The sequence below is a fragment of the Crocuta crocuta genome, unplaced genomic scaffold (genome assembly GCF_008692635.1).
Source record: "Crocuta crocuta isolate KB4526 unplaced genomic scaffold, BGI_CrCroc_1.0 scaffold118, whole genome shotgun sequence".
NCBI lineage: Eukaryota > Metazoa > Chordata > Mammalia > Carnivora > Hyaenidae > Crocuta > Crocuta crocuta.
In genome coordinates this window covers 12,219,392-12,243,473 of record NW_027551558.1, presented here as the reverse complement: position 1 = coordinate 12,243,473, position 24,082 = coordinate 12,219,392, and the positions used below count along the sequence as shown (strand labels likewise).

The following is a 24,082-nucleotide window of genomic DNA, read 5'->3' as shown; positions in this document are numbered from 1 at the left end:
ATACCCAAGATAGCAGTCCTTCACAGAAGTCCCTATAACTGTCACAGCCTCTTGTGAGTTTATGGTCAAAACAGGCCTCCATCCCTGCCTTGGCGCCAGCCCTTGGGAATACTCTGGTTAGAACAGTTTTCAATCCCCAGTGCGTTTTTATGCCCCACTCCTTCATGTCTCACAGCAGTATCTCTTTCCAACAATAACAACGGTTGTGGCGACAATGACAGCAACGACCAGCTTCCTTTATTGCTTTACGGTTTACATAGGGCCTTCAACTGCATTAGTTATTTGACCCGCGGCATAACCTGACAAGAAAAACAAAGGGAAACTGGATTTACCAAAGGTATGTGATGAATATATGGTAGAACCAAATTTCTAGATTCCAAAAACTCACTCCTCTTTCTTGTTAGTGGCTTCCTATTCCTTAAATACTACCCAAGCATGTACTAACCTCACGACCAAAACTCTCATTCCTTAGGAATGCCTTTATAAAGTTACCCACTGAGAGGAAAGATGGCTCCCGGTGAAGAGATCCTCACCGTACTAACTAATGACTGCAAATGATCTCACATGTTTGTGGCTGTTTTAAAATCTGTCCACAAATGCAGACTCCTTTTTTCAAGAGGTGGAGCTTACTACCCTCCCTTCAAGAGTGGGCTGGACGAACTCAGTTACTTGCCTCTAATGAATCAATAAAGTGAAACGATGGGTGATTTCATAGACTAAGTCATAAAAGCCCCTGTGGCTTCCTCCTTGCTCTCTCTTGGGTCACTCTCCAGTGGGGAAAGCCTGCAGCCATATTGTGACGACACTCAAACAGCTCTATGGACACCGTCACATGGCAAAAAATGGAGGTCTCCTGACAATAGCCATGAAAGAGTGTTTGGGAAGTGATGCAACAGCCCCACTCAAGCCTTCAGATGATTGTAGTCCCAGCCAGAAGACTGACTACCTCATGACAGTCCCTGAGTAAGGACCAGCAAAACTAAGCTTCTCCTGAATTCCTGACCCACAGAAATCGTGAGATAATGTTTGTTTTGTAAAGTAGCTAAGTTTGGGGATAGTTTTTTGTACAGCAATGGGTACTTAATACAGTTTTCTACCACTTTGGGACTATACTTTAAGAAAGGTTGCCCGTTAAAAAAATTATATTTAAGCCATTAATGTATGCTTATATTAGAATTTTAAGTATACATAAGAAAAAAAGACATTTTAAAAAATTATCGAGGGGCACCTGGGTGGCTCAGTTGGTTAAGTGTCCGACTTCGGCTCAGGTCATGATCTCACAGTTTGTGGGTCCCAGTCCTGCGTCAGGCTCTGTGCTGACAGCTCAGAGCCTGCTTCAGAGTCTGTGTCTCCCTCTCTCTCTGACCCTCCCCTGCTCACACTGTCTCTCTCTCTCAGAAATAAATAAAATATTAAAAAAGTATTTTTTTAAAAATAAATTATCCATATTCTCCTTCAAAGATAACTAATTTTACCATTTTAATATATAGCATTTCATGTTTCTATAGCATGTGTGTTTTTCTTACAAAAATGAACTCATATGACTTGGAATCTGCTTTATCACAATACTATTTCAAGTCATTAAAGAAAGTTAAAATGATATATCGAATAGTTGCATAATATTTTATTGTACAGGCACACAAAATATACTTTTTTTTTTTTTTAAGGCGATTCGGGCTCTTACCAGTGGATAACCATCCATGTGACTTTCATGTGCTTGCCCTGGTATGTCCTTAGCAGTGATGGATACAGCAGTATAATTGCGGGGTGAGAAAAGGCACATGCTTCTTATAGGACTGGCATACATATTGTCAAATTACATCAAATATTGGGCAAATTTAGATCTTTCCAGCAGTTTATCAGGGTGTCCCTTCCCCTGGACCCTGGCTAACAATAGTGCTCATCAGAATCATTACTGGCCAGTTTTTAATGAACTGGATCTCTGGTGGTGGAATTCCCATCAGACTAACAAAAGGACACCTGGGTGGCTGAGGAAAGATCTCTCTCAAATCATATAGAATCCTGTTATATTCCCTCTGGTCTACGTCCCTCCAAGCTTCTCCTTGGCTCCTCTTACTTCAGCTAGACAGACCAGGGGAGGAGGCAGAGGCAATCTCCTTCATGAATGTCACCAAATGCAGTTGTAGAAAATGTGGCACCATTTTCTGGTGCGCCTCCAGACAGAAGTTATCTTGGGCAAAAAGCACCCTTTTCCCCCCGAAGATCGTTAATTGCATGATATTCTCTAACACAAGCTACTCATTCACCCCTTTAACCTGTGTAAACTCATTCTCTGACTTGTAAAATAAAAATGTAAAATAAAAACCACCAAATGACTTATTTCCGTGGGCATGGACCAAGATGGGCAGGCAGACCAAAAGGAAGGGCCTTGATTTATCAGACCCATGGACATGTGGCCTTGAACGGCATTTACCAGGTGGTGTTCTGTGGGAAATCACTGTCCTGCAAGAGGTCTAAAGGTAGGAGAGTAGAGTCTGGGGGATGCTAATGTTACATGGATGCATGGATGCATGAATAGATGCCCCTGTGCATGGATGGGTGGATGGGTGGATGGGTGGATGGATGGGTGGGTAGATGGAAGGAAGGAAGGAAGGAAGGAAGGAAGGAAGGAAGGAAGGAAGGAAGGAAGCAATGGTAATGCCTTTATTAGTTATGGAACTAAACAACTTGCTAAATTATTTGAGTGTATGTTTAACATAATTTTAGCTATTTCAAAGGACATAATATTACATTTAATGATACTACCAATCCAGTTAATGGTCGTTATTCCTCTCTCATCTACCCCTGTAGCACATGAAGCTCTGGGCCACAACGGGTCACTTACAAACACATATATATTTATCTAAGGATTCTTTACCAACTGTGTATATTTTCTCCATAGTCCACTCAACTAAAAATGTGTGTGTACTTTATTCCTTTGATAAGGGCGTATCAATTCAAAATTGCCTCTTATATGGAAAATATGTACATTGTGCTGTTTGCCAGTTTCAAAAAGCCAATTTCTTGATTCAAAGGTATAGACCCGATATCTATCGAAAGCCAGGGAAGGGGAGTACAGAAAGGCAGCTGAAGGGGAAAAACAAGCATTAAGGTGATGGCTCACACTATCCTTGAAGCAGGACAAGAAGGTGAGACTCCCAGGGGACAGAATGGAGCAGAGTGGTTCTTGAGCCCCTTCTCAGCTATGGAAAGCCTATGACTTTCAAATTTCTTCTCTTGCAGCCTGTGCAGACCACCTGGAGGCAGGATGGGGAGGACTCCAACCACTTAACCACCAGGCAAGAGCTCCGTGCATTTGAAAGAGGCTACCAGGACTCAGAGGAGGGAAGAGAGCTGGGCACGGTGCGGAGGCAACATCCGGGTAACACACACACCTTTGTGGCAGACTGCCATGGCTCAGGCATGCCCGGGACTGCCATCCTAAAGTGCTGGGACTCTGTCAAGTACCTTCGCCACCTGAGGCCTTCCCTGTGGACACATACTCATGCAGTGAGCCTCGGCCACGGCCCAAACACCAGCTCCTCTGGAACCCTTGCCTATGCCCCAAACTTTCATATTAGTGGCTCCATCCTCTGCAGCCCACAGCGCTTCTGTACCCCTGTACCAATCTCATCTTGCCAAGACAACGCCTAGCGCCCCGACACACTGGGACGGGAAGCGCGCCCTCCTCCACGTGGGCTCCCCAGCCCTTACCAGAGCAGGAAGGGCTCCATAAAACCTGACTCAGCGGAGAGGGCAGAGCTCACAATCATCCACCCTGCATGTCTGAAAAGTGACTTCTACCAAATGATGAATAAAACATGATCACTCTGCCTAAACTCAGAAAAGCATCTTTCCCCTAACCAAACTGAAGAAGTAAAGAAGGAATTAGGCTTCCCTCGTGTCTTACACTCACTCTTTTGGAAATCACTGCAGGGCTGTCTTTCTTGATCCCGTGCACCATTTACCCACAGTCTGAAGTCAGTCCAATGCCAGCAGAGCACTGGAGGCAGCCAGGCCTACTCTCACTGCAGAGTAGAAGCTTTAGGAGAAAGTCCCACTGTTTCCATGGAAACTCCCCAAAGTGAGTATCCTCCACATCAGCCTCACCGCCTCTGAGGAGCTACGGTTGCAGCCCTCTGCATTCTGGAGGGACACACCAACACCCTGCCATGTGACGTGTGACCAAGAGCAAGAATGAACCAGAATGGCAACCAACTTGTGAAAACATACCCCCCCACCCCAAGATACCCTGTATGTTGCAAAAATTTTATTTCTCTGCAGACATTCTTCTTGGCCTATGGTCAAACCCTTACAACTTAATGTCGTCACCGTGCACGTCTGTCCGTCTAAGGTCTTCAGTTTACCCAGACAGAGACAAGAGCAGGGATCACACGATTGGGCCCACTTTGAAAATGGTCGGATTCTTTCCCCTTCAGGGGAAGTGGTCACATCATCTTACTGTGTGTCAGGCAACTGGGGGAGTGTCTCACATACACGGCCGAGTCCGTATTCGCATCGACTCCGAGCACTGGCATTACCCCCATCCCGGGGTTAAGGAAAGCAGCTCGTACACTGAGGAAGGTGAGAAAGCTGCTCTCTCAGACACCTGTCCAGGCTGCCTCACCGCAGAAGATCCCTTCATGTTACTACACCACAGTAACTCTCATGCATTTCACCGATTTTTCCTCTTAGGTTTATCCTATTAATTTCTATTGGTCCCTTTACTGAATGCTTAACTTCCTCTCTCTTATGAGGCCTCTACCTGGCATTAACCAGATATACGTTGCTCAGCAAAGTAATTAGTTACCTTAATCTTCCTTTATCGCCAAACCTACTTCCTTAATCCCCCTGAATAAGTTCCAAGGTGCCCCCAGCGGTTCTAGATCTAAATGCTGGCAGGCTCACGTCAGAGCCCTAAAAGAAACCTTCAGAAACAGATGCCATGAAAACTCTCATCGCCATCAATCAGCATGGGCTGACGGAACGACTGTTTTGTACCAATCCTGTGTGGTACCCTGTATGGACCGCAGGGTATGGACGGGTGCTCATTTGGACAGCTGAATGCCCACTTCTTTAATCTAAGATACATTTGCGTCCTCTTTACAAAGGAGCAGACTAAAAGTTAAAGACCTTCTTCACCTGGAAGCAGAGAGACAGGATCATGGCCCTAGAACCCGAGCCCCCCACTCCACCCCAATGCTGCTTGGCACAGTGCTAAGTTCCCTAGGGCACACACAGAACAAGCCAGTTCCGGGCTCCGAGCTACAGCCTGGCTGTTGTGCAGAAAGAGGACCCACAATTCAAGTGAGTGTTTGCAGCGGGGTGAATGGATGTCCAGACACAAGGGGCCCAAGGCAGGAGGAAATGGGCTTCTCGGGAGGCCCTGAGCAGAAAAGACACGAGCCAGACTATGATAAGGGAGACAGAAGCTGATCTTGAAGGACAACCTCACCTCAGAGTCCACAGCACACTGACCCCACCAGGTGGCAGTCATTCTCGGGGGCCTTCCCTTCCATCGCCCACTCTCCACAAATCTCAGGAGGCCCAGGTCACTTCCCTGTTTCCACCTACTGCCCAGCCCAACACTCTCGCTCCTCCTTACTTGATCTGTGCTGTGGACACGGCCCTTAGGGTTCTGTGAGGAATGCAAATAGCCCAAACTGGGGAACCCCTTTCAACGCTTCTCTGGACAGATGAACGAGGCTCATGGGAAAGTACGCAGGAGGCCCCAGGCTGAGTCACGGTGATTTCCCGAATGCTTGGGGATGCTGCCCCTGAGAAGTCACCTGTCACCAGCAAGCCCGGGCCAGCAGGGTGGGAGGGTGCATTCGTGACACCTATGCATTTCTGAGCTCTCTGAACCCTCCTGCTGGAAAGGCCACAATAATCCATCTCAAAGTTCCCCACTGGTGCGAGCTGAGGACAATCCTTCCGCCATCAGCATATGCTGGGAAATTCATGCGCCGTTAAGCGGCCTGTGTTGCTCAAGCACATGCCACTCTTGCCTCTATCTAGACAAAAACATACTTAGGTCTCCAGGAAGCCCTGCTGCCGGACTTGCGGCCACCTTTGAAGCATCTTTTCAAACCAGGTGGGTGCCCCGAGTGCACCCGGAGCACACGACCAAAGTGTATTCCACAAACAGAGCAGATAACGCAGCCATCCCATCTTCCCAGACTCCCCTTCCACGCCAGCTTGCCTGACCTCAACTTAGGCCCATGCTTTTCTACCTCTGCATTTTACATTTGACCTTCCCTGTTTCTAATGTCCGCCCCCCACTTCACTCCTTCTTTGAAAAAACAAAGCATCAAATGTCTGGTGAGCTCCCACATGCTCAGCACAGGGCTGGCCTCGAAGAGAAACAGAATGACCTGCGGCATGCGTCCAATGAGCTCATCGGTCTACACGGACAGACGCGGGGCACGAAAAGGCCCAGTAAGGAGGTCACACACGTGTCACAGGGGCTGAACGCAGGCAGTCCCCTCTCGCTGGGGAGGTGCGCAGAACCTGCGTGGAACAGGGCCTCGGCTGTGCAGGGGGCAGCAGCGAATGGCTCCCGGACAACAGAACTATCAGTGAACAAAGCATGAAACCAGCAAGGTACAGGGTATATCTGGGGACCTGCTCAGTCAGGGAGAAGAGTTTCCAGAATGACAGACGAGGCTGCAAATGGAGACCAGATGTGGACGGTGGAAGGCAGGGCCGGTGGAAGGAGTCAGTCTTTATCCTCCAGGCAACGGACGGGAAGATAGCACAGAATTTGGGAGCCACCGTGCTGTTTCGTGGGGTCAGATGGAGTGGCGGTGCCGAGTAGGAATCCTGCAGGTGGGAGCCACCAGAAGCAGGAACTTGCTCAGATGCTCTGAGGCACCTGACGGTGACAGGCACCTGGGCTCTCGCAGTTGCCATGGGAACAGAAAAACAGGAGCGGCGAATGCAAATGGCTTTTTTAAGGAAAACGGGGATGCTGTGACCGTGCTGACAGCAGTGGGGAGAGAAGTGTCCATGAGGACAGTGATGTTCAGAGTGGACACTTCTGTTTTGGGGGGGTTAGCATCTAAACCCTTTTTTATCTCGGAAGAACCCCCCATCACATGCTTCCTGATGGAAGGCAGAGCCCATATCTGCTAGAGAAGTTGAAAGAGACAGACTGCCCTCTCCCCTGCCCCTTGGTAGCCACTGTTCATAGGTGTGACCTCCCCCAGAGGGTCTCATCTGGACTTTGAAACTCAAGGGGTGACAAGGATGTAGAGGCAGTTTAGGATTCAGTCCCAGAGGGGCATCTGGCAGCGATCAGGGCAGGATCCAGGGCCGTGATCAAGCCAGAGAGCTTCCGTGGTTCAGCTTGGGCCGAGCTTCCTGTGACCTGGCAGAGCGAGTTCTCCAGCCATGCTGCAGCCTCGAGATTCCTTCCTCAACGGGCCCCCAACAGATTCCTTCAGTTGGAATCACACTGATAAAAGTACTGGATTCAATCCGTGCTGAGCCCCTCCTCAAAGCCTTTGTCCCCACACACCCAGATGGCACAGCCTCTTGTCCTGCTGAACCCTTCTAGCTCCTCTGAGCACACAGACGCTCACTAGGCACCGCTTTGTGCTCACTTCTACTAGCCAGTGTTTCCCCGACTAGGCTGCAGGTGCAGCCAAGACGGAGCCCACATTTTTTTTGAGGGTGTGGAGGGACAGAAGGGGAGCGAGAGACTTTTTTTTTTTTTAATTTATTTTTGAGAGAGAGATAGAGACAGCATGAGCAGGGGAGGGTCAGAGAGAGAGGGAGACACAGAATCTGAAACAGGCCCCAGGCTCTGAGCTAGGTGTCAGCACGGAGCCTGACACGGGGCTCAAACCCACGAACCGTGAGATCATGACCTGAGCCGAAGTTGGACGCTTAACCAACTGAGCCACCCAGGTGCCCCAGGGGAGCGAGAGACTCTTAAGCAGGCTCCACGTTCAGGGTGGAGCCCAACATGGGGCTGGATCCCATGACCCAGGGACGACGCATGACCTGATCCTAAATCAAGAGTCCCACTGAGCCACCCAAGCGCCCCCACATCTTCTTAAACTTACTTCTGTTGCTGTGTTCCACCCCACCCAGCAAAACCTGGCTCACTCCCACACTCGCACAGCGCTGTGGGTAGAGCAGGCACTCTCCATATACCCACAGAAGGATGTGAATTTCATTTCTGTTACACAGGGATGTGAATTTCATTTACTCACTCTGGGCAAAATCTGAAAAGCCTCTCACAGGAGATAAAAGTCTTTATTGCTGCAATGTTTGGAAACTTTTGTAAAAATATTGAGAAAGAAGGTAGAGAAAGAAGAAGCCTGGTAGAGTAACATCAAAATATATTTAATGATCATTTTTGCCTCAAAACATTCCAGGGGAAAGAAGAAACGGGTACAAGTACAGATTCAACAAGACTGGCCATATGACAGTGGCTAGCTCAAGCTAGGAATGGGCACATGAGGACTTATTTTACTATTCTCTTTAGTTTTGATGTTGAAATTTTCCATAATAAAACCCTTAAAAGATTCAAGGATATCAAAATTAAATGGCTGTCCCTGAGAGGCTAAGCATGAATGGAGAGGGGACTGAAATCTCCCATGACCATGTGATAATTGCTCAGGATGGATAGTAAGCAGTGAGCTCCCTGTTTTTAGGAAAAGCTTGGATTTAGTAACAATGGAAAAACTTCCACTTATTAAAGAGCTTACAGGAGTGGGGGAGAGCGCTTCAGTAATAGAATCAGCATGGAGGGATTTGAGCCCAAAGAGCACACAAGGGCGAAGCGGTAGTGATAATACCCACTGTGCGGCGCATACAGTTCTCTGCCCCATTCTGCTTCTCAGGGTGACCTGGAGGAGAATGATTGATACCCGTGATTTACCTTTGTATACATAAGAAACTATCCCATAACCAGCCATCCATCCCATAACCTCAGGTTCAGTGAATCAGAACATGTAATGATGTAAGGACTCAGAAATATGCTCGTGACCGTAGAGACATCACTTCCACCGTTCACCAAACTGATTGAATCCTGTAAATCCCACGTCCCCGTTCCTGGGAAAGCTGTAAATAAAATCTACTTAAGGCACGGTGGCCTGACTTCCTATGGGAACCTGCCTAGTGTTCAGAAACAGAGGTGTACTCTCAGTTTTCAAAACCCTGGTACATATTTCAGGGCTTCGACTGAAACTTCAAAAAGGGCCAGCTTGAGAAGGACACACCCTTGCCACAGGTGACCTCTGTGTCAGATGGTTAAGGCAGAAAATTAAGATCAATGGAAATGAACTAGAATATGTAAGCTCATCTCTGGAGGGGTCCCCTCTTAACCCTCTTCTGCATCACCGGATTTTTAGAAAGTGCTTATGGACATTTACTGCTGGTCTGATCCTCATGTCCATCTCTGGGGTCTTGCCATCATCCTGGCTGTAAATTCTGCTAAGCAGGGCTCTGCCTTCCCCTGCTCTCAGCTGCAACAGTCACTCACAGAGGTCTCCACCTCCCCCTCTTCTACCCAGGACACTCACCGGAGACTCCAAGCTCCCTCTCCTGCTGACCTGATTTTCCTTGAGCTAAATGCAATTCCCTCCCGGCAACACGCCCTGCTTCTGTAACAGATCAACACACCTGAGATGTGGCCTACCACTGATGAACACTTTACTGGTGCTGTAACTTCTCCTAGTGATTACAAGGCTATTTCCCGAGAGGCCCCGAAGGTGCCAGCTGGGTGCCTAAGGGAACCTCCTCTGTCCACACAGGCTCATTTCACTAGGCAGGTGGGTGTCCCCTCCTTTCCGGTTCTCCTTGAAAGGCAGAGCGCCATTCTCCCTTTAGCAAATCCTATCATTTTGAGGGTCAATGTTCCTGATCAAGGTTACTGAAAAGGTTCAGTTCCTTGTAAATAAAACAAACCCCTCCTCCAAAGTACTCCCTTGCTTCCTCTTTGAAATAGAGGGAACATGTGTTCCTCACGTGTGTTGGAGAACACTACTTCTACGTCTCTTAAAAGCAGGGCTTTCCTGTGACCAACTTGGGGCCTTGCATTCTGTAGTCTCACCAAAGAGAGATTCACACACATATTAGTGTAGTAAAGACTACAATTAGGACTGTAATGTATCGTTTCCCCTAATAGCATCCAGTGAGATTAGAATTCTCTAGAACTCCCCCTTGGGATGTTGCAGCTACAGCTTAATAGTCCCAAAGAAGCGAAGCAGAAGCCCAGAGGGCAAACGTGTGGCCTTTGCTGCTGTTAACTCCTTGCTGTCTGTTATCTGGAGTCATGAACACACAACCCCCGACAGATTCATGACGATTCTGTGCTCTGGCTATAATCTCATTTCTGTCCACGTCAGCGGACTCTAAAAATCAAGGCCCATTTCTACTGGTCACCAAGCACGGGGGATACAAAGGATTGGTTTTCAGCCCACACACCACTCTCCTCCCTGCGTGCACAGAGGATGGAAAGCCAGGACCACACCTCCCAGATCTCTCACGGCTAAGCCTCCAGGTGTGAGTTCAGCGTGGCCACTCAGATATACTTTTGGGGAATTCGGAAAGAAAAAGTGAGGCGAAGACCAAAGTTCTCTGTCGCCGCTCCTTCGGCAGCAAGCAAGCCAGGAGGCACTCGGTTTGCCTATGATGGTTTTAGCCAGGGCTCCAGCTCCAGATGCCAGCTTCATGGGCGTCAGGAGGCAGGACTAAAACACCCACGCGTGGGTGCAGATCACAGCAGTGTGGCCTGGTTTCGATCGAGGCAGCCTCTCAAGCATGGCAGTCCCAACGTGGCCCTGGGGACGCTGCTCCATCGCCGTAGAAGAGGCAGCGGCCCCCTTGGTGGTCCGGCTCTCTAGCATGGCTTTGGGACCCTCAGCCCCGAAACCTCCACCTGGACAACCGTGTCATCAGACCTCTTAATAATTCAAGCCGTTCAATTCCCTGCAATAAACCGGTTCCTCGTGGAGTTCCCTATAGTGGATCCTGCTTCCTGCAGCTGAACCTTGATCCACACTCCAGCTCTATCCGTGTTCCGGCAAGTATGACCCAACCTGTCCATCGTATCTTGAGGACTGTGGGATTCTAAATAGTCACAGTCTACATTCCATCCAGGCAGGAAGCCTCCTGTCTGGCTGACTGTGGGGGAAAACACTGAAAACCTGACCTTCTGCAACCAAGCATGCGTCCTGGGTCAGGTCGACATAGACGCCTGCCTCCCTAGCAAGTAATGAGGTCAAAACTCCTGGAGTGGCAACTCTACGTTGGATGCCACCAGAGGTGGAAACCACGTAAAGCCCAGGTGGCAGAGTTTACCAGAAGGAACAATATGCCTGGGTTCTACCTGCATCCCATGCCATTGAACTCTGTGAGTTGCAACATCCCCCCCACCCCCACCCAGTGGGGACAGTGACATCATCCACTTCAAAGGGAGACAGGAAGGAAGAGTGACCTGAAAGGTCTTTGGGCAATGGGAGGAAGCAGAGGAGAGCATGATTATTGAAGGATGCCATTTATTACTACTAATTAGTAGTAGGATCCAGAAATCATAACCAAGAAAAGTATATTTTACATACTTTGAAATATACTGGCTAAATCTTGAATACACATAACTTTTCAGCACATTGGCATTTAGAGACAAAATTTTATGAGCCTCATCAANAGAGGAGAGCATGATTATTGAAGGATGCCATTTATTACTACTAATTAGTAGTAGGATCCAGAAATCATAACCAAGAAAAGTATATTTTACATACTTTGAAATATACTGGCTAAATCTTGAATACACATAACTTTTCAGCACATTGGCTTTAGAGACAAAATTTTATGAGCCTCATAAAAAAAAAAAATCAGAGCACTAAAGTGCAATGCTTCCTTTAGATTACAGCCAAGCACTGGAAAGGATTTGTTTGTTTGTTTGTTTGTTTGTTTGTTTGTTTGTTTTTTAAATCATCGAATTCCAACAGCACTATCAAGACCCATCGCAGGTTACAGTTTTCAGGTCAGTTATCCTTTGGTGCTGTCCCACACGATAGCTGGAGTATTTCCTGTACCTCCGCGGCTCTGGTTTTTTGTTGCTGCTATTGTTGTTTTTGTTTTTAAGCAAGAATCATTCCTGTTTCTTCAGTTTTTGACACAACAGTAAATCAATATGGCAGGTTTGTCTCACTGTTAGCCTTAAAATGCCATGACCCCTTGAAGCAGATCCTATGGACACAATCTCAAAGTGCTACTCTATGACAACAGAGAGCCACAGGGCAAGGGGTTCTCAGGAAGAAATAGACTAACAGGCAGGAAAGCAGGCAGTGGCCAGATCAAGGGGAGGGACCTCAATGCTCTCAGCGTGCAGCAGGGTGGCGAGTTAGGAATTGAGACAAGTGACTGGAGGGGACTGAGAGTCACATAGCCAGAGCTCCCGGGGCTGGGGACAGTTCAGCAATCAACTCACTGTGCACTCCAGGACCCACAACAGAAGTCAGCCACTGTGTGGAGCCCAGAGCCCATAGGCTACAGCAGGTAAGGGTTACACCTGCCAGCAAGAGCCAGGTCCATCACAAGAGGTCCAGGAAGGCCCCTGGGGAGGTCCCTGATCAGGGAGTCCTGGGGAGAGGACCCCCTAAAGAGGGGGTAGGCTCAACATTCTCTCCACACCTGATTCTTGCACTTACGTTACCAAAAAGCCTTCAGTAAGACAAACCGAAACACATAACTCAACAGGATTCCTTTAAGGTTCCCTAGCACATTTAAAGTAGGATTCAGCTTTTTAAATGGTCTTACACATAACATTTTGGGAAAATATCAACATGAAAATCAGAGCACCACAACCTCGTAAATCTATGGGTTTTTTTTTAAACCAGAAAACATTTCACACTGCAAAATGAAATCCTAGGAGGTGCTCTAACCCTCACATATTCACTTTAGAATGTTTCAAGTGTTTGCTTTGATCATGGAATTAAACCTCATTTGTTGTCAATGATAGGCAAAGAAATCTGACTAGGGGACGACCATGCAATGCTCAAAGAGCCGGGCAGGTCCAATGCAATCAACGGGATACATGCATTCATGTAAATTAACTGTTTTTTAATTAAAAAAATTTTGTTAATGCTTATTCACTTTCACGAGGGACACAGAACACGAGTGGGGGCGGGGGGCAGAGACACAGAGGGAGACACAGAATCTGAAACAGGCTCCAGGCTCTGAGCTGAGCCTGACACGGGGCTCAAACTTGGGAACGGTGAGATCATGACCTGAGCTGCAGTCACACGCTTAACCGACTGAGCCACCCAGGCACCCCAGATTAACTGCTTTTTAAAATGAAGTTGGCTAGGTTTGTTTTGTGTGTAGGGAGACAGGTTTTAAAATACATGCAGCCACCTTCTATGATCTGATTAACGGCAACAGCTTCCCCCAAGGACACCGAAGAGTTAGCTGCAAATATAAATGTCCCAAGCAGAAGGGCTCTGCACACAGGGCTGCCTGAAGACAGCTTTGCTGTATTCTCTCAGAACAAAAAAAAAAAAAAAAAAAAAAAAAAAAAGGGAAGCTTTGTCAGGCCCTTCCCTCCAGACACACACATCATTTTATTTGGAAGTCACATGGTGTGATTAAATTTAACTGGGTGGAGCAGCAGTGGAAAGCCACAGTATTAACAACATAATTCTTTTTGAGGAGAGATTCTCTCTGCCAAGTGCAAAGGAGATAATTCTGAAAGTGGTGAGCTGCTAAGAACTGCTTTCAGCATTTTTTAAAAATCTGGAGGTACCAAGATAGGAGATCTCTGCTTGCTATGGCACTGCTTCTAATAACCAAATCTGGGGAGCAACCTGGGTTTTCATCATTTGGCTCCTGGTGGAAAAAAAAAATCATAGCCCATATAGAAGAGATTAGTCACTTATATAACTAACGTAAGTTAATGTCTGTGTGTGTCCATGTGTCCAGTTTCTGGAAGGTTACAGAAGTAAACAGAAGTCATCTCTGGAGAATCTAACAGATGGGGGGAGGGGGCATCTTTCCCTCTCCAGTTTATACCCTTCTGTCCTAGCTGCATTTTTATGCGAAGCATTACTTTTATAATTAGAAAAACTGGCCCTGAACACATGTTTAAAAATCACTTTAAGAGCCCACAGGCCAGGGACCCTGGCAAGCTCAGTGTCAGCCCTGCTCAGTCACCAAGACGCTATAAAGGCAGAGACGCTCTGCAGCTGTAACACTCTGTACAGCTTCCAGGGCACCCGCTGCCTCTCTTTATCCCTGTAACACTGTCATAGGCATCAAGACAAGACACTCCAGAGACGTGACTGCTTCTATTTGCCCCAGAAAGAAATGGAGGTTCTGAAGACTAATGTCTTGCCCAGGGCCACGGGGCCTATGGCCGGGGAACCTGCACTTGACCCCAGGCTGCCTTCATCACCGCCATCCTGTCTTCATTCTGGAAACCTTACACAGGTCACTTCTAGGTCTTGGTCCACCCATCAACAAAATGGAGACATTATCATAGGCATCCTTTCAACAAATGAGTAACGAAGGTCAAGTAACTTGCCCAGGGACAGCACTTGAACCCAGAAACCCTGTCACTCCTCTTCCTGGCTGCCATTCCAGCCGCCTCTCCTAACTGTCCCTTCCACCTAAAACAGGGCTGGTTTCAGGCCCTCAGATGTTCACAACAGTCTTGATTTGCAAAAGCAGGTGTCCTAGAAAGTGTGTGGCAGGGACAAGGGGCGATAAACTGTCCGCAGAGCCACTTGCTCTCAAGGCATTTGCCCAAAATCAGTTCTGTGCCCCAGGAGGCCTCGGGCAAGCTCATAGATTCCAAGCTGCTCTGCAGGATGGGAGAAAATAAACTTCAGCTCCGCAGAACATCGGCAATTAGGGAAGCAACTGCCAAGGAAAGATTCCCAGGGCCTTTCCTCAAAGCCAGAGCCTGCACATCTCTCCGTGAGATGCCGGGGAGGATGACTCTCCCCCACCCACCCCCCTGCCTGAGCTGTGCCCCAACTTCCGGTGCCCACTCCAGCTGTGCAGAAACGGCCATGCCAGCCCAGCCCGCCCTTCCCCACAGTGTGACAGGGAGAGGACAAATCCCTCCTAAGGTACGGACACAATCCGTGCAGGGGCGGGAGACAGGTACTACCGTCATACGGGCTCACTTTTGGCACACGCCACGAGAACAGCTATCAGTGCCTGAAAAATACGGTATAAATTTAATTCCTCCCGTCCAGGGAAAGCAAAACGCCCTCAGAGTCCTCTCCCAAGGGCCCTGCGATTGCTCTGTAGCTTGCAATCAATGCAAACTCAACGTCCGGTTCATCTCTATGGAATCAAAATCCATACTTGGCTCTGTTCATGAGCAGTCTTTTCGGGAAGCCCCCACATGGCCCCGCTGGAATGCAGTGAACGCACACCACGACGACGCACAGCATCTGGCTGCAGCGCGGAGGGTGAGCACCTAAGAATGGGACTAAGACATTCTTTTGTATCTGTGAGGTTTTTTTGTTTTGTTTTGTTCCCCACTAAGATTCAGACAAACGGTTTAGCAGTGACTGGTCGTCGCCACACACAGCTGTGGCGTGCGGTTTCTGTCCAGCTCTGGATCAACGAATGACAAACCTTCAGACTTCCGATTGGTGGCCAACTTTATTAACAATGCCCAAGTCTTTCTGAACGGAGCCTGCTTTCTGCTTTCCTCCACATGGGTTTGCTCGGCCGGGGTGGGGGTGGGGGGTGACAGAAGCCAGGGCTGCCCTGAAATCAGCGAACTCAGAGGCGTCACTTGAAGACTTAGGAAGTGCAGGGCAGGCCCCAAAAGGGCAGGTGGAACGTGAATTCTAACTCACCAGGCAGGCGCTTTCCATTCACTTTCCTCCTCGTCCTTCCCCTCCATTTGTGGGCAGGTCCCCAGGGTCAGAGAGTCACTGAGAATTAGGCCAGTTTTTGGGGTAATGCAGGGAAAGAGAAACGTCCGCCACATATCAAGGTGAGGAAAGGCCTGCGGAAGGCGGCCATCGATGCCTTTTTATCCCTCAACGAGAACTTTCCAAGCATCATTTTTCCACAGTCATTGAATTTGCTTTGCAAATCCCCGAGACATCTTCATATCCTTCAAGACTGGCTACGGCAGAAGGACTTAGTGCCACTGATGAACCCTCCCAACGAAGAAACCCTCAGAGTCACACAGCCTCAGACCGTTCTGTGACTGACACCATCAGGGCAAGGCGGTCGCATGACCTCCGTGTCCCTTCCCAGCTTCTACACGGACGTGTACAACGGGACAGCCCCACCCTGGACGCTGGGACCTATCTCCACAGAGAAGGAAATGCATCCCCATGAAATACAAAGGACCCAGGAGGGACACGTCACCAAACAGGAGAACCTGCTCTGACGCAGCCATTTACTCTTTAAATGCTAAAAAACATTTACTTATGTTTCGGCTGTGGGTTTTTTTTATTTCCACAGAAAAAAGCCTTTTTCCTAAGCCAGCCAAGACCTGACACAGTAGTTTTTTTGGAAATAAGTCATCAATCCAATGGAAGGCAGCAAAACGCCCCTACAGAGGCTCCGGCATAATGAGGCACAGAGCTCCAGAGGTCCTTGAGCTACCACGGAACTTCTTAGTCTCTGGTTAACACACACAGCGACCCACAGCCCTGGGCAGACTCAGAAAAGCCGCTCAGAATTCACTGTGAGTGACACTAGAGTGGGAGATTAAAAATACAGACATCAGAGCCAGAAGGAAGGGCTCTGTTCACATCTCGACACTGCCTCTTACTATGTGATCTCGTTACTCTATCACGCTGGCCCTCGGTTTCCTCGACTGTACAAACGGGGATAAGAGCATCTACAGTACTGAGACGATTAGATGAATTTATAGCACATAGTTAATATACTTCTTGAGATGTAGCAAGCACGATGTAAGCGTTGGCTATTTTTTTAAATATTTTTTAATGCTTATGAAACATTAAATGTGTTCTGCCCTCACATGCCATCCAGGCTGAGTTTTTAAATCATAAAAATACATATAACACTATAAATTGAGATAAATGTATGAAGATAAAACAGGGCTTTGAAAGCGTATACTGAGAAGACATAATGGACACTGGCCTTGGCCAATTCTCTGCTGAAGGAGTGACATTCAAAGTGAGACCTCCAGGGGCGCCTGGGTGGCTCAGTCGGTTAAGCATCTGACTTCGGCTCAGGTCATGATCTCACGGTTCGTGGGTTCGAGCCCCGCATGGGGCTCTGTGCTGACAGCTGGCTCAGAGTCTGGAGCCTGCTTCTGATTATTTGTCTCCCTCTCTCTCTGACCCTCCCCTGTTCACGCGCGCGCGCTCTCTCTCTCTCAGAAATAAATAAAACATTAAAAAATTAAAAAAAAAACCCAAAGTGAGACCCCCCCCAGTTTCTGCTAATGGTAGACTAGGTAATGATAGTTGAGCCAACTGTACTACCAAAAATAACGACCAGATTTTTTTAAATGTCAGATAAAATTATTCTTTAAAGCATCAAAATAATAGGGAAGCCTGGGTGGCTCAATTAGTTAAGCATCTGACTCTAGGTTTTGGCTCAGGTCATGATCTCGTGGCCCATGAGATTGAGCCTGCATCATCAGGCACTGCACTTAATAGTGTGCAACCTGCTTGGGATTCTTTCTCCTTCTCTCTTTACCCCTCCCCTGCTTCTGTAAGCACGTTCCCTCCCTCCCCCAAAATGAACAAACATTTGAGGCAAAATAAATAAAGAAATAAAGCATCAAAGTATAGATGAGATAGTGAGGAACTAGGGAATTTGAGGAGAAATAGGAACACAGGGAGCCACTTTTGCCCGGAGGGTATTTGCCGTTTCTGAAAAATTTCTGTTGTTTACAAGCCACTCAATCTATGGTATTCTGTTATAGCAGCCCAAACAGACTAAGACAGAAACAGCAGCCTGGATGGGATAAGACGGAGACTCAAGCCCTAGACTTGGCTCAAGTTGGCTCTGGATGCCAGGCATTAAGCAGAAGCAAATACTAGAGGAAGGCACCTTTCTAACAGGTTGCAAATAAAAATCAGCACGATGAACCAAAGATAACCAAGTCCACAAGGAAGGAAGCACCAGGAGTAAGAACTAGTTGAAAATAAAAACACAGAACTACAAAAACTTTAAGTATTGGAACTGTCAGACCATAAACTATGCTTACAACATGGAAAGATTTTAAAAAGACCGCTTGGAAAATATGTGCCAGGAATAGGAAAACCAGTGACCTAAAAGATTTAAAAAAGAAACAATTAGAAATCTAGACATTAATATAGTACCAACAATTTAAAATTCAAGATTTTAATACCAAATTAGATACAGTTGGAGAGAGATTTGAAAAATCAGACTAAATTATCCAGAGTATACCATTTAAAGACAAAAAAGATGGAAAATAGAGAAGGGGAGATAGAGGATGTAGAGGAAAGAGAAAATGAAGTGTTCTGTAACCAAGACCTCAGAAAGAGAAAAGGGGAGGGGGGAAAGGAAATATCTGAAAGATGAAGGCTGATAATTTTCCAGAATTTTTGGGTTCTTTTAGTTTTCTTAATTTTTTTAAATATAATTTATTGTCAAGTTAGCTCACATACAGTATACAGTGTGCTCCTGATTGTGGGGGTAGAGTCCCATGATTCATCACTTACATACAACACCCAGTGTTCATCCCAGCAAGTGCCCACCACCGATTTTCGCCTCTCCCCCCTCCATCCATCCTCAGTTTGTTCTCTGTATTTAAGAGTCTCTTATTTATTTTCGAGAGACAGAGTGTGAGTGGGGGAGGGGCAGAGAGAGAGGGAGACAGAATCCGAAGCAGGCTCCAGACTCTGAGCTGTCAGCACAGAGCCCGACGTGGGGCTCAACCCCACGAACCATGAGATCATGACCAGAGCCAAAGTCAGATGTCCAACGGACTGAGCCACCCAGATGCCCCTCTAAAACTTTTGAAAGACATCAATATGTAAATGTAAAACCCCATTCAATTCTAAGAAGGAAAAACAAAAAGCCAAACCTAGACACATTACTATTAAAATGTACACCACCAAAGATAAAGAGAAAAATCTTAAAGGGATCCTGAAATAAAGCCAAACATATTACCTTCAATAGTGACAGACTGGCGGGGGTCCTCTCAATAACGATGCAAGATAGTGGAATGATCCCTTTAATGTGCCGAAATAGCTGCCTACCTAGAATTCTATACCAACAAAAGCAAAATGATCATCCAAGAATAGAGGTCATCAAAAATATTTTTAAGCAAAACTAAGAGTGTTTGCCTTCAGCATACTGAAATGTGAATTGTAAGGGAATTTATAAAGGATGTACTTTAGGCAAAGTATCCTAAATGATAAGTTTGAAGTATAAGAACAAAGGGCAAATAAAGTGGTAAATATGTGGTACTATCAACAAAATATTGGCTATGTAAAACAATAATTATAATGTTTTATAGTTTCCTTTAATTAAAATTTTTATCAACAGCATGTAAGATGAGCATGGAGAAAATAAATGTAATTATTCTAAGAGCCTTGTATTATCTGAAAAGAGGGTAAAAGTTTGATTAAACCTTAAAATTTGAAAAACGGGCATAAATATATTTAAGTGGTAATTTCCAAGGTAATCACTAAGAGAAAAAGACATTTCCCAAACTAGTAAATGGCAAAAATAAAATGGTAAAAAAAAAATCAAGAAAAGAGGGTAAAAGACCAGGGTACATATAGAAAGAATAAAATGTTAGGTTTAAACCCAAATATATCAGCAATTATATTAAATGTGAGTAGACAGAGATATTCTAGTTTAAAGGCAAGGACTCTCAGACTGGATTTTCACATACACACACACCCCTGCCCCAGTACGATATTCACAAGAGACAAAGGTATAATATAAAGAATCAGAAGCTGTTGACCTGACCAGGAATCGTTTTCCAGGCAGAAAGAAGAACATACACAAAAGCTCAGAAGTAGGAGAGCTCAACTGATAGGAAGTCAATATGGTGAGGTGCGGAGATTAAAAAGAAACACAGCCTAAATTGAGCTGGAGGTGTAGGCTTAGCCCCTCCACACAGGGGAAGGCCATTTATCCTAAATGACTGAAAAGTATAGGAAGAAGTACACAAGACACAATCTAGGATCTCAAGCTGCAATACAATAGACTTAAGCACAAATAATAAAAAAGCTAGTGCTTCTAAGAGCACTTTGGTCCATTTGGGAAATGGTACAGCTCGAGTATGAAATCTGAGGTGAGGATAAGCTGAAGGTGACCTGGGAAGAAGCACAGGGACCAGATGACGGAGGGCTTGTATTTTAATAAAGGAATGTAGATTTGTACGTTGCAGGTGACAGGGGACTGCTGAAGGATTCTAAGCTGGAGAGTAATTTGATGAGAAGCGCATTTAAAAGCATTCAGGCATGACTGTGAAAGATGAAATAAGGGGGATTGGAAGGAGGGAGACCAGTTAGTCCACACGTGATTCCAGAGTCACTGTCACTTTTTTCTTACTACCTCTCATACTCAGTGCTGTACAGAGAAAGATGCATTTTTTTTTTAAGGTTTATTTAGAGACAGAGACAGATAGTAGGGAAGAGGCAGAGACAGCAGGAGAGAGCGAGAATCCCAATGTCAGAGCAGAGCCTGCTGTGGGGCTTGTACTCAAGAACCTTGAGATCATGATCTGAGCCCAAATCGAGAGTCCGGTGCTTAACCAACTGAGCCACCCAGGCGCCCCAAGAAGTGTGCTTTCTTAGCTCGCACTCCCCAGACAGAGGGACCAAACTCAGGGAAGCAGAAGTGGATTTTCAAGCACCCATAGAAGATTATTCCCACCATGGTTACCAAACTGCAGAAAGTGGCTTACTTTTGAAATTCTAAAATCTACCCAGTGTACTATTAATTAGCAAACATTCGTTTAGCATTTTCTGAGGACTAGGTATCTGCTAACATGGTGGGAAATACAAAAGACTTAGCACTTTTAACTCGGAAGAGATATTAGGCCATTCACTTTCCAAAACGTGTGAGGAGTCTGACAACTCATTAAGTTCAACCTCCCAGGCATTGCTTGAACCCCCTGTAGGCGCAAGGTTGGCCGACATCTAGACGAACACGTAGGGGGATGGGAGCTCACCATCTCCACAAAGCAGCCCGCTTCACTTTACCTTGAGCTTACATTTTACCCCACTGCTCTTTACCTTTCCTGAGCTACGCAGAACAAAATGAATCCCGCGTCTATAGGGCCACCCTTCTCTTGGAGGTGACTGCCTTGAGGCTTGAGCCCTGCCAGGTGTCTTCCCTCAGTGGACCCCTCTCCTGGTTCCCTCCAGAGTGGGCTGGGCTGCGCCAACATCCTCCTTAGCAGACATTCCCAGAACTGGTCCCCAGCTTGAAGAGTCTTCAAGACAGTCGTGAACACTGACCCAGCAGGCTTTAAATCATGGCCACTTCAGGCTGTAGAGGACGATGTTAACCAAGACCGAGATCAGACGTACGGTGGGATTTTTACCACAAACACTGCTGGCTGCTCCCTGGGCTCAAATGTATGGCTTTCTCTATTAATGGACAAGAAAAAAATGCGTTTGGTTTTTCTTTCCTCTCAGACTGCTGTACCACTGCTGCCCTGGGCCTCTCTGGAGGTGCTGCCCGCACGTCCACACCGTCCAAATGCTCAGTCTTGCCGCGTCTAAGGGGGCCCGTGGAGATTAGGTGAGCCACTTGGGGTTTTCTATATTTCTAGGCATACACACATAAGCATACATGGATTTCATAACTAATTCATATGTCTCTGTATGCATATATATCCTCCTACCAAAATAAGAAATACAGGACACTCTCACCTGCTTGAAGCAAGCTTAGACATAAGCTATACCCCCAAATTAAGCCAGAACCAGACAAACAGAATGAGGCACTTAATTCCCCAATATCCCCAGTTGCCATCTGCTCCGTGGCATATTCTGAAATCTGTGAGAGATCCATGGCCAGCGGTGAGCAGAAAGCAGGACTCTTCTCTCTCTGGAAACTGTGGAATGCAGTTTGTTGGAACAAGCCACCAGCTGCATTTCATCACCAGGAATTGAGACAATTTAATGATAGAAGCAAGACACCTTAGCTAGGTGTTTGACACATCTCATGGCCATGCCCTGCCCAATGTGACTCTTCCAACAACCCTTATCAGAGAGGAAGAAGGAAAGAAAGGGGGCCCCCCAAAGAGTGGCAATTGACAACTGGCCGAGAGTCAAGGGACACATTGGAAAAACAGCTCTTCGTGGCTCAGTCCATCTGCAGGGGGGACGTAGTTGAGAGCTGGCAGCCGTCTGTAGGCTGAGACGCCTCCTCCCTCACTCAGTCTTGAAGATGGCAGGTGGGAGGACAGGAACAAGTTCAGGGCCAAGCGATCACAGAAGCCACCCCACCCCCACCCCAGCTGGAATGGAGCCCCCTGGAACTCCATGAAAGCCCTACAGGGCGGCCCATCCAGAAATTTGGGATCCAGCAGGTTGCCCACAGCATCCTATGGGCAGATAAGGCAGGGAAGGGAGAGACCTCGAGAGAAGGAACCACCCTAAAGGTCCCACTCAGAAGGAGGAGCTTGCAAAATGGAAGGAGTCCTAAGTAGGAAGCTCCCTACATGGAGTGATTTGACAGAACTTTTGTTGACAGTGTCTTTAGTGCCAGCTCCTGTCCCTAGGTACCCCACACCCAACAGACCTATGATGAGGGGATGGTCACCCCATGTTGTATAGGGGAAGGGTCAAGATCAGAAAGACTGACAACGTGGGGGGTCTTAGCCGACTTGGGTTCTGGTCCAGATTTTCCAACTAACTCCAGGTATAACCCTTTACCCTTCTGCATCACTGAGTTTCCCTTCAGAAGATGACAAGTTTGGGGGCACCTGGGTGGCTCAGTCGGTTGAGTGTCCAATTTCGGCTCAGCTCATGATCTCGCAGTTTGGGAGTTTGAGCCCCGCATCGGGCTCGCTGCTGTCAGCGTAGAACCCGCTTCGGNTCACGATTAAAAAAATTAAAAAGATGACCAGTTTGAACCAGGAAGCCACTGAGAACCTTTCCAGCTCCCAGGTGTCACTCTCTCCTCCAGACTTACAGTTCCATAGACTGCCCACCTGCTCATGACCCCTCGGCTCACATCTCCAGCCCAGACCTCTCCCCTGAATGTCAGAGCCATACATCCCGCAGACCACCTGATGCCTGCCCTTGAGGTCTCCCAGACATCTTGAACTAAACGTGACTAAGGTAGAGCTCCAAAATACCCCCATCCCACTCGGTCTCTCCCATATCAGTTAATGGCCAACTCCATCCGTGCAATTGCTCAGACCAAAATCCTGCAATCATCCTTGAATACTTCCTTTATCTTGCAACTTCTAACATTTTATTTATGAAAATAAAATTTTCAACTTACCTGCTCACATGTATCCCAAGTGCAACTCCTCATGATCCCCACTGCTCCAATCCAGGCCACACCATCCTACTGCTGGCCTGACTCATGACAGTGGCTCCTAACAGGCCCCTGGTTCTGCCTTTGCTGCCGACTGGTGCACCGTAGCCAGAAGGGTCCTGTTAAAACCCAGATCACCTCTCGTCTGCTCAGAACCTTCCAGTGCCCCTCTGACCCCCACCGCCTTCCTGCAGAGTCCAGAGTCCCAACTGTGATCTGCAAAGCCCTGTGTAAGCCGGCTCCCTGCTGCCCTCTGACCTTGATTTTTACCCTTCGCCTCTTCATTCTCTCCATCCAGTCACACAGGCTCCCTTACGCGCAAAGTCTTTCACTGGCTGTCCTCTCTGTCCAGAACGTTCCTCTTCCATTTCTGCAAAGCTCATATCCTGATTTCCTTCAGGAATGTACCCAAAGGTCTCCCTGGTCCCCTAACGTCTCAAGCTCCACCACCCCCTAAAATGCATATCCCCCTTTCTTAATGTTTTCTCCTCAGCAGTTACAATTAGGTAAGGATCCCTTATCGGATCCCTTATCGTGCTCTTGGTCTGTCTCCGCACCCTCCCCCCTCCCCCCAGAATGAAAGGGCCCTGAGGGCAGTGATGTTTGTGTTTTGTCCACAGTCTAGCCCCAGGGTCTACTATAG

The 24,082-nt window shown here is 47.2% G+C and overlaps 1 protein-coding gene and 1 long non-coding RNA gene across 12 annotated transcripts in view; both read right to left on the bottom strand.

Moving 5' to 3' along the window:
- The window catches only part of PRKCE (protein kinase C epsilon), a 490,916-nt gene that overhangs the window by 263,872 nt on the left and 202,962 nt on the right, over positions 1-24,082 (bottom strand). The window lies entirely within an intron of this gene.
- Positions 216-23,662, bottom strand: LOC144219328 (uncharacterized). The gene is made up of 2 exons (XR_013331372.1): positions 23,404-23,662; positions 216-299 (listed from the first exon to the last, which is right to left on the bottom strand). It is a non-coding gene; the product is annotated as an uncharacterized LOC144219328 (long non-coding RNA).